The sequence below is a fragment of the Microcaecilia unicolor genome, chromosome 2 (assembly GCF_901765095.1).
Source record: "Microcaecilia unicolor chromosome 2, aMicUni1.1, whole genome shotgun sequence".
In the NCBI taxonomy this organism is placed as follows: domain Eukaryota; kingdom Metazoa; phylum Chordata; class Amphibia; order Gymnophiona; family Siphonopidae; genus Microcaecilia; species Microcaecilia unicolor.
This window is the reverse complement of record NC_044032.1, coordinates 364766422-364774683: the sequence shown is the minus strand read 5'-3', so window position 1 is coordinate 364774683 and position 8262 is coordinate 364766422.

The following is an 8262-nucleotide window of genomic DNA, read 5'->3' as shown; positions in this document are numbered from 1 at the left end:
CCTACATCCTTATAGATCCCTGGCCAAAAAAAGAAAAAAAAGAGTCAGCAACCGATCCACAGTTCCTGCCTCCGCTAAATGCCCAGATGGGATGGGAATGTGATAATACCAATAGAGACCTTCTAAAGATCCCAGGCACCATAACATGTTTCTTCTCCCTTCCTGGCATCCTCTTACTTACTTGATATAAAAATGTATTATGTTTCTGGTACATGGGAGAAAGCAAAGAACCAATGGCAGAAGGAGAAGGGCCCGTATCTCAATATACCAGTAGGGTTAGGTCTTTCCTTTGCTTGATGGGGAATTAATGAAACTTCTTTATCACACCTTCCCTCACTGCTTCCACCTAACCCAAGGGAATTTAAAGCCTTCCATTTTTCCGTCCTCCTCTGAGAATGAGATTTCCGGGTCTTTTTCTGGTTCCCCTATCACCCTTTTCTCCAAAAAGGGAAAAATATCCTGTATTTGGACTGAAGTTGACCCTCCCCCAGGGTAATCTCTTGACCAAATGGATACCCAGCCCTCCTTTGAGGTTAAGGCCTCTTCCATCCCTACCTAAAATCAAGGGGAAAAGTAGATACTCCTCAACTGCTACCCTAAGGGGAAATTTTTTTCCTTCCCAAGTAAGATCTATCTCGTATGTGGGATCCTGTTGGATGTTTCCATGGACACAACAAACCCATACTATTCCGGTGAAGGTCCCCAGTTTTTCCCCAACCCCTAATTTCCTAGCCAGGGGTCCAGACACCAGGGATTGATTACTCCCTGTGTCAATGAGGGCGTCCAAATGGCAGCTGATGAGGAAAGGCTAAAGAGGTTAGAGCTCTTCAGCTTGGAAAAGAGACGGATGAGGGGAGAAATGATTGAGGTCTACAAAATCCTGAGTGTAGAATGAGTGGAAGTAAATCAATTTTTTACTTGTTTCAAAAGTACAAAGACTAGGGGACACTCGAGGAAGTTACATGGAAATACTTTTAAAACAAATAGGAGGAAATATTTTTTTCACTCAATGAATAGTTAAGCTCTGGAACTCTTTGCCGGAGGAGGTGGTAACAGTGGTTAGCATATCTGGGTTTAAAAAATGTTTGGACAAATTCCTGAAGGAAAAGTCCATAGTCTGCAATTGATACAGACATGGGAAGCAACTGCTTGCCCTGAGATTTGTAGTGTAGAGTGTTGCCATGATTTGGGTTTCTGCCAGGTACTTGTGACCTGGCTTGGCCACTATTTGGAAAACAGGATACTGAGCTAGATAGACCAATGGTCTGACCCAATATGGCTACTCTTATGTTTTTATGTTCTTATTAAATCTACCCCCACCACCTGTACGCTGCACTTCAAGGTCTTCTCCCCTCCTCCCTCTTGTTGCCAGTAACCCACTGACCCAGAAAAGGAGCAGTCTATCAATGGGCAGTCTCGCTTAAAATGTCTCCCCACAACTAAAACACCTTAGTGGAGGTCTACCTTCCAATCAGGGGCTAGGCCCAGAGTCCTCTCCTCCTAGCCTCCTCAACACACCTGGTGAGGGCCCATATCTTCTCTCATTGAGTTTCTTCCCCTCGTCCTTCATCACTGTAGTGGATTCCTGGGGTTTGCCTAGGGAGGACTCTTGTCGAGCCACTATTCCCCCTTTCCACCCTCTAATCCCTCTATTTCTTGGTAATGTTTGGTCAGACTGATGGCTTCCACTATATTTTTGGGTCCCTGCCGGACAACCCATATCCTGACTGCCACAAGTAGAATGTTCAAAAACTGCTCAAGGACAACTAGGCTCACTATAGCTTTGAGGCCTACTACACCCTAGGCAGAAGATTTCAGCATGTAGTTTATAATAACACTTAGATTTTTCTTTTGGGTACTGATTTTTAAAGTAGATCTTCATATCAGCTATCTATAATTCAGATTATTTTTCCCAATGTGCATCATGTTTCCAACAGTGGCCAATTCAGGTCACAAGCAGGGCTGTGGAGTCAGAGTCGGTAACAACAATGTACTAACTTCAACTTTCTCTCTCTCTCTGTGAACCCGGTTTAACGCTGGCAGCAGTCAGCAAAACGTTGATCGCCACCAGCTATAAGGCCCAAAATGTTCTGGCTGTCCATCCCGGAATCCATTTAATATTAGCTGATTTAATATTGTGCAGAAGGAATAGATCCTCAGAAGCTTAGCTGAAATTGGGTGGCGGAGCAGTTGGGGGGAAGAGGGGGTGGTGGTTGGGAGGCGAGGATAGGGGAGGGCAGACTTATACGGTCTGTACCAGAGCCGGTGATGGGAGGCGGGACTGGTGGTTGGGAGGCGGGAAACACTGCTGGGCAGACTTATATGGTCTGTGCCCTGCAAAGGACAGGTACAAATTCAAGGTAAGGTATACACATATGAGTTTGTCTTGGGCAGACTGGATGGACCATGCAGGTCTTTTTCTGCCGTCATCTACTATGTTACTATGTTACTATGTTAGCTACATTTTGCACTAAATGGAACGAAGCAAACTAAACAACAGTACATCCCTCCCCATCTCTTCATCGGACAGATTCAGATGCTTAACCAAGACAGAAGGAGGTGGTGGAGATGAAAACGGTAACGGAATTCAAAAATGCGTGGGATAAACATAAAGGAATCCTGTTCAGAAGGAATGGATCCGCAGAAGCTTAGCGGAGATTGGGTGGCAGAGCCGGTGGTTGGAGGCGGGGCTAGTGCTGGACAGACTTCTACTGTCTGTGCCCTGAAAATGGCAGATACAAAAGTCAGGTATACACATAAAGTAGCACATATGAGTATATCTTGTTGGGCAGACTGGATGGACCGTAGAGGTCTTTCTCTGCCATCGTCTACTATGTTACTATGTAGAAGGATCAAGTGTACTATGTTTGTGCTGACATTTTGTTCATGGTTTCCACAACCAGGGCCGCCAAGGGCGGGGGGGGGGGGGGGGGCATGGGAGCAAAATTTCCTGGTCCCGGCCTCCAAGAGGGGACCCGGCGCTGGCAAGCTTCTTCCTGCCTCTCTGCTGCCAGGTCTATCTCTCTCCTGCATGCCAGGACTCGGATGATTGCATTAACGCGATATTGCATTAATGCAGTCATTTGGGTCCCAGCATGCAGGAGATGACAGACTGAGGCCAGAGGAACAGTCAGATACAGGCAAGGAGGTACCTCCTTGAACACAGTGACAGGAAGGTGCTGGGGAGGCATGAATGTGGGGGGCAGGAACGCAGTGCAGTGGTGGTCCAGATATGGAGGGCGGTCCTACCCAGGGTCTGGCTGTGTCTCTTGGTGATCCTGTCAACAACCAGATATCAAAGGAGTATAATATGGCTTGGGTGGTTGGAAAGTCATACCCTTAAGGAGAACTCTTGAGTGCATTTATAGATACATACCCCAAGAAGGCTGGTATACAAGGAATTCCTGATCATTACAATACAGAGCATTTTGCTGAATAAACTTTCTTAGGGGAGGTGGATGCAGTCAGTTTTATTTTTTGGACATATTCCTGTTGAATGGCATATCACCTCTCAACTTATAAAGGCGCACAAAGGGTCATCCTACAAAAAGGAAGATGCTGTCATAATAGTTTTATTTAAATTACATAAGGAAGGAAGGGGGTCACGTGATGCTGTGAGCGGCAGCGGACGTGCTTGAAGCAGGCTGTTCCTGGAACCTCTCCCCTTCCTCCTTTTACCTCATTCTAACAACGGCAATTTAAGTAAATATCGATTCTCCTACCAGAACGGAATATATGGACAAATTTCTGACCAGAACCGAACAACAAATGTCATCTAAACCACCAAGACGGGGCCGGGATCGAGCATGCCCGGGAGAAGACAAAATGGCGGCTTCCCCTCTGCCAGCGCAGTCTCCCTCAGATTTCATTCCTGAGTTCACAGAGGTGGTGGTGAGGGTGCTGGATTCCAGATTTGCACAACTTTCAGAGCAAATAGCAGGGATGGTTCAGGCTACCTCGAAGCTGACCCGCAGGACGGGAGAACTCAAATGTCGAGTCTCAGACGTGGAGGATACATTACAGGCCCATAGCGAAAGCATAGAGCGCTTGGAGGCCTTGACCCATACCCAACAATTGAAGATTGAGGATCTGGAAAATAGAGCGAGGCGGGAGAACCTGTGCTTCATAGGGTTTCCAGAGTCTATTCAAGAATCTGCATTACTATCATGGTTAGAAGCCTGGCTGCTGGAGAAATTTCCATCTGCAGGGGGGACAGGGAGTAATCCACTTGGACAGAGCGCACCGCATGGGACCGGTTCGCACAGCTGAGGATAGACCAAGAATAGTGATAGCAAAATTTCATCACTATTCCCAAAAGGCCCAGATTCTGCGCCAATATAAAAGCGAATCAGAGGAGATACAATTTGAGGGCCACCCAATCCAGATATTCCAAGACTATTCGGCAGCTCTCTCAACTAAGAGAAGAGCTTTTTCTACAGTTTGCTCCCAATTGCTAACTAAACATATCAGGGGCGTATCTGGACACCCCCCCGCCACCATCGCCGACAACCCTGCCGCCGCCAGCACCACCTCCAACAAGTTTGACACCCCCCTCTCGACCCGCCCACCCACCATCCGTCGCCATCTGTACCTTTGCTGGCGGGGGACCCAACCCCCCCCCCCCCCCCGCCAGCCGGTCTTCTTCCTGTGTTTGGTTTCTTCTGAGTCTGACGTCCTGCTCCATGTACAACGTGCAGGACGTCAGACTCACAGAAACAGAACGAAGCCCTGGAGATTGCAAGGCTTCGTTCAGTTTCTGTGAGTCTGACGTCCTGCATATTGTACGTGCAGCAGGACGTCAGACTCAGAAGAAACCAAACGCAAGAAGAAGACTTCGGCTGGTGGGGGTTGGGGCCCCCCCGTCAGCAAAGGTACAGATGGCGACGGTGGGTTGGGGGGGGGGTTGAGAGGGGCATCGGTAGGGGAGTCCAGGGCCAAGGCCCCCGTGGCCCCATAGCAGCTACGCCCCTAAAACATATGCGGTTTGCTCTACAATATCCAGCCATACTAAGGATTCAACACATCAACCGTTGGCACTCTTTTAATGCTGCCGAGGAGGCCCGGTCCTGGATGCAATCATTGAAGGGACCATGATCCCTGCTGACTTATAAAGTATTTGAGGTCGCTACTCTCTTATCTAGAAGATATTCAAGCTGGGGGTGGAAAGGGATCTTTCTAGTCTAACATGATTCTGGTTCTTATAACATTTAAGAGTGAAATGTTTAGCACTGTTCTTTGAAATGAAGGGAGGGGGGTTCCCTTTATGGCATTGTGAATGGCCCATGGTCCGTTCCCTTGTTGGGATCTTGACACTTTTCTTGTTCAAAGGGGTGGAGCCGGGGGTAAGAGGGGAGGTTGGGAGGAAGGGCAGGGGAGGGAATGGAAGGGGTGGGTTTGGGGAGGATTTGGATGGTATGGAGTGAGTTGGAGTATGATTGTACAAATTCAAGTCTGCTGTAGGCTGGAGGACATGGTCTTGTGGTTCCTCGCTTTGACAGGTGGGGGCTTATCCCTGGAGGGAGGCTGGGCTTCCAGGGATTTTTTTGATCTGGTTGGGACAGCTTTATGGTTTTCTTACCCAGAGACATGCTTGGCAATTCCAAACTTTGTATAGTATCTTAGAATGTTTCTGGAATCTCATCTCCTGTGAAGCGATACAAGATATTATCTCAACTTAAGCACCATGGTGCTGCCATTGCTTGTCTTCAGGAAACCAAATTGTTAGATATTAAGCATATGAAACTGCTCCAACAGTGGGTTGGGGAATGCTTTTTTTTCTTCCTCTGGGAATAGACGGAGTGGAGTGGCCATTTTACTGAAGAAGGGCTTTCCATGTCAGTCAAGGTTAGTGCATAAAGATTCCGAGGGACGAGTAGTAATGATTCAACTTAATTACCAGGGGCAACAATTTTATCTGTGTGTGGTCTATGGCCCTAATACTCATTTTTTTCAGTCGCTCCCAGCATTGGGACTTCAGTATGCAGATGCTCCTTGGGTGTGGGTGGGTAATTTTAATCAGGTGTTGGATCCTACTCTAGATAGATTGTCTCCCTGGGCTTGCCCGGCTGTGGGAGGGGGAAAGGGGCTTCCAGCACTGTGCAAAACTTTACAATTGGTGGACCCCTGGCATCTTCTGCACCCCACTACACGAGATTACACTCATCAATCAAAAGCCCACCAATCTTGGGTTGCTTATAGACTACATTCTCCTTTCCCAGGCTTGGTTCTTCAGAATTAGTCGAGCTTTTATAGGTCCAATGGCAATATCTGATCATTCTCTGATTTGGGTAGATTTGGAACTTGACCCCGGGGGGCCGGCTTCTCGGTTTTGGTGATTTCCTTCCTATCTGTACCAAGATGAGTCTTTCTTGGAGAATATCAGAGAGCGATGGAAATTTTATGAAGATACAAACGCAGAGTCTTGTGAGTCCCCTATAATATTTTGGGAAGCCTTTAAGGCAGTAATTCGAGGAGAAATAATAGCTTTTATGTGCGCCTAGGCTAAACATCTGGCGGTGGGCATACTAGGCCTAGAAAAGGCCTATCAGGTGGCTAAGAAAACCTATATCTTTAATCCTACTCAGGGCAGTAGAGAGAACATGTCAGCAGCATTAGTGGCTTTAAACTCTCTTATTCATGAACAGACCAAAAAACATTTGCTCGTCCGACGTCTCCAATTTCTACGCTTTGGCAATAAATCAGGGAAGCTATTGGCTCAGGTGGTCAGGACGTGGACACCTCGCCAATTTATCTCCTCTCTTACAATGCCTACAGGGGCACGCACAACCCAAGCAGATGAGATAGTAGCTGCATTCTATGCTTATTTCAAAACAATGTATTCTTCGGAGCAGAGAGAACAGGGACCTTTGGTCCGGGATTATTTAGCAGATGCAGGTATGCCACGCTTAACCCAGGCGGATTTTTACCTATCTGAGCGCAAGAACTATAAAGAGTAATTAAATCCCTCCCATTGAGGTCTGCTCCTGGCCCAGATGGTTTTTCAAATGAATACTATAAAATCTTATCCCACCAATTATGCAGCCCTTTAATCTCTTATTATGATTCTGTGGTCAAACGAGGATTCTTCTCTCTGAGCGAAAATGAGGCTCTTATTACTCTCAACCCCAAGCCGGGCAAGTCGCGAGACCAGATCTCATTGTTAAATGTTGACTTAAAAATTTTAGCACGGGTGTTGGCAGATAGATTGGCTCAGCACATTCAATCCTTGATGGTAGAGCATCAGGTAGGCTTTGTGTGGGGTCAAAACGCCACTCTAAACGTTTGGAAAGTTCTCCTTTCCATTGCCCATAGTCTTCTAATGAACCTCTATTATTAGTCAGTCTAGACGCGGAAAAAGCGTTCAACAAAGTTCATCGGGATTACTTATTCCAAGTTCTCAAATACATCGGATTCGGGGGAAGGTTTATTGAGGCTGTGGAAGCGCTGTACCGAGGTCCATCTGCCCATCTGTTGGTAAATGGGATTAAATCCCCATCTTTTGAAGTCCAGATGGGCACTCAACAGGGATGCACTCTTTCGCTGATATTATTTTTACTATATTTAGAACCTCTATTGAGAACAATTTTGGTGGACCCAGACATTACATAAGTACATAAGTATTGCCATACTGGGAAAAACCAAAGGACCATCAAGCCCAGCATCCTGTTTCCAACAGTGGCCAATCCAGGTCACAAATACCTGACAAGATCCCAAAAAGTATAAAACATTTTATACTGCTTATCCCAGAAATAGTAGATTTTCCCCAAGTCCATTTAATAATGGTCTATGGACTTTTCCTTTAGGAAGCCGTCCAAACCTTTTTTAAACTCCGCTAAGCTAACCGTCTTTACCACATTCTCTGGCAGCGAATTCCAGAGTTTAATTACACGTTGAGTGAAGAAAATTTTCTCCAATTCGTTTTAAATTTACTACATTATAGCTTCATCACATGCCCCTTAGTCCTAGTATTTTTGGAAAGCATAAACAGACGCTTCACATCTACCCGTTCAACTCCACTCATTATTTTATAGACCTCTATCATATCTCCCCTCTGCCGCCTTTTCTCCAAGCTGAAGAGCCCTAGCCGTTTTAGCCTTTCCTCATAGGGAAGTCGTCCCATCCCCTTTATCATTTTCGTCGCCCTTCTCTGCACCTTTTCTAATTCCACTACATCTTTTTTTGAGATGCGGCGACCAGAATTGAACACAATATTCAAGGTGCGGTCGCACCATGGAGTGATACAAAGGCACTATAACAATCTCA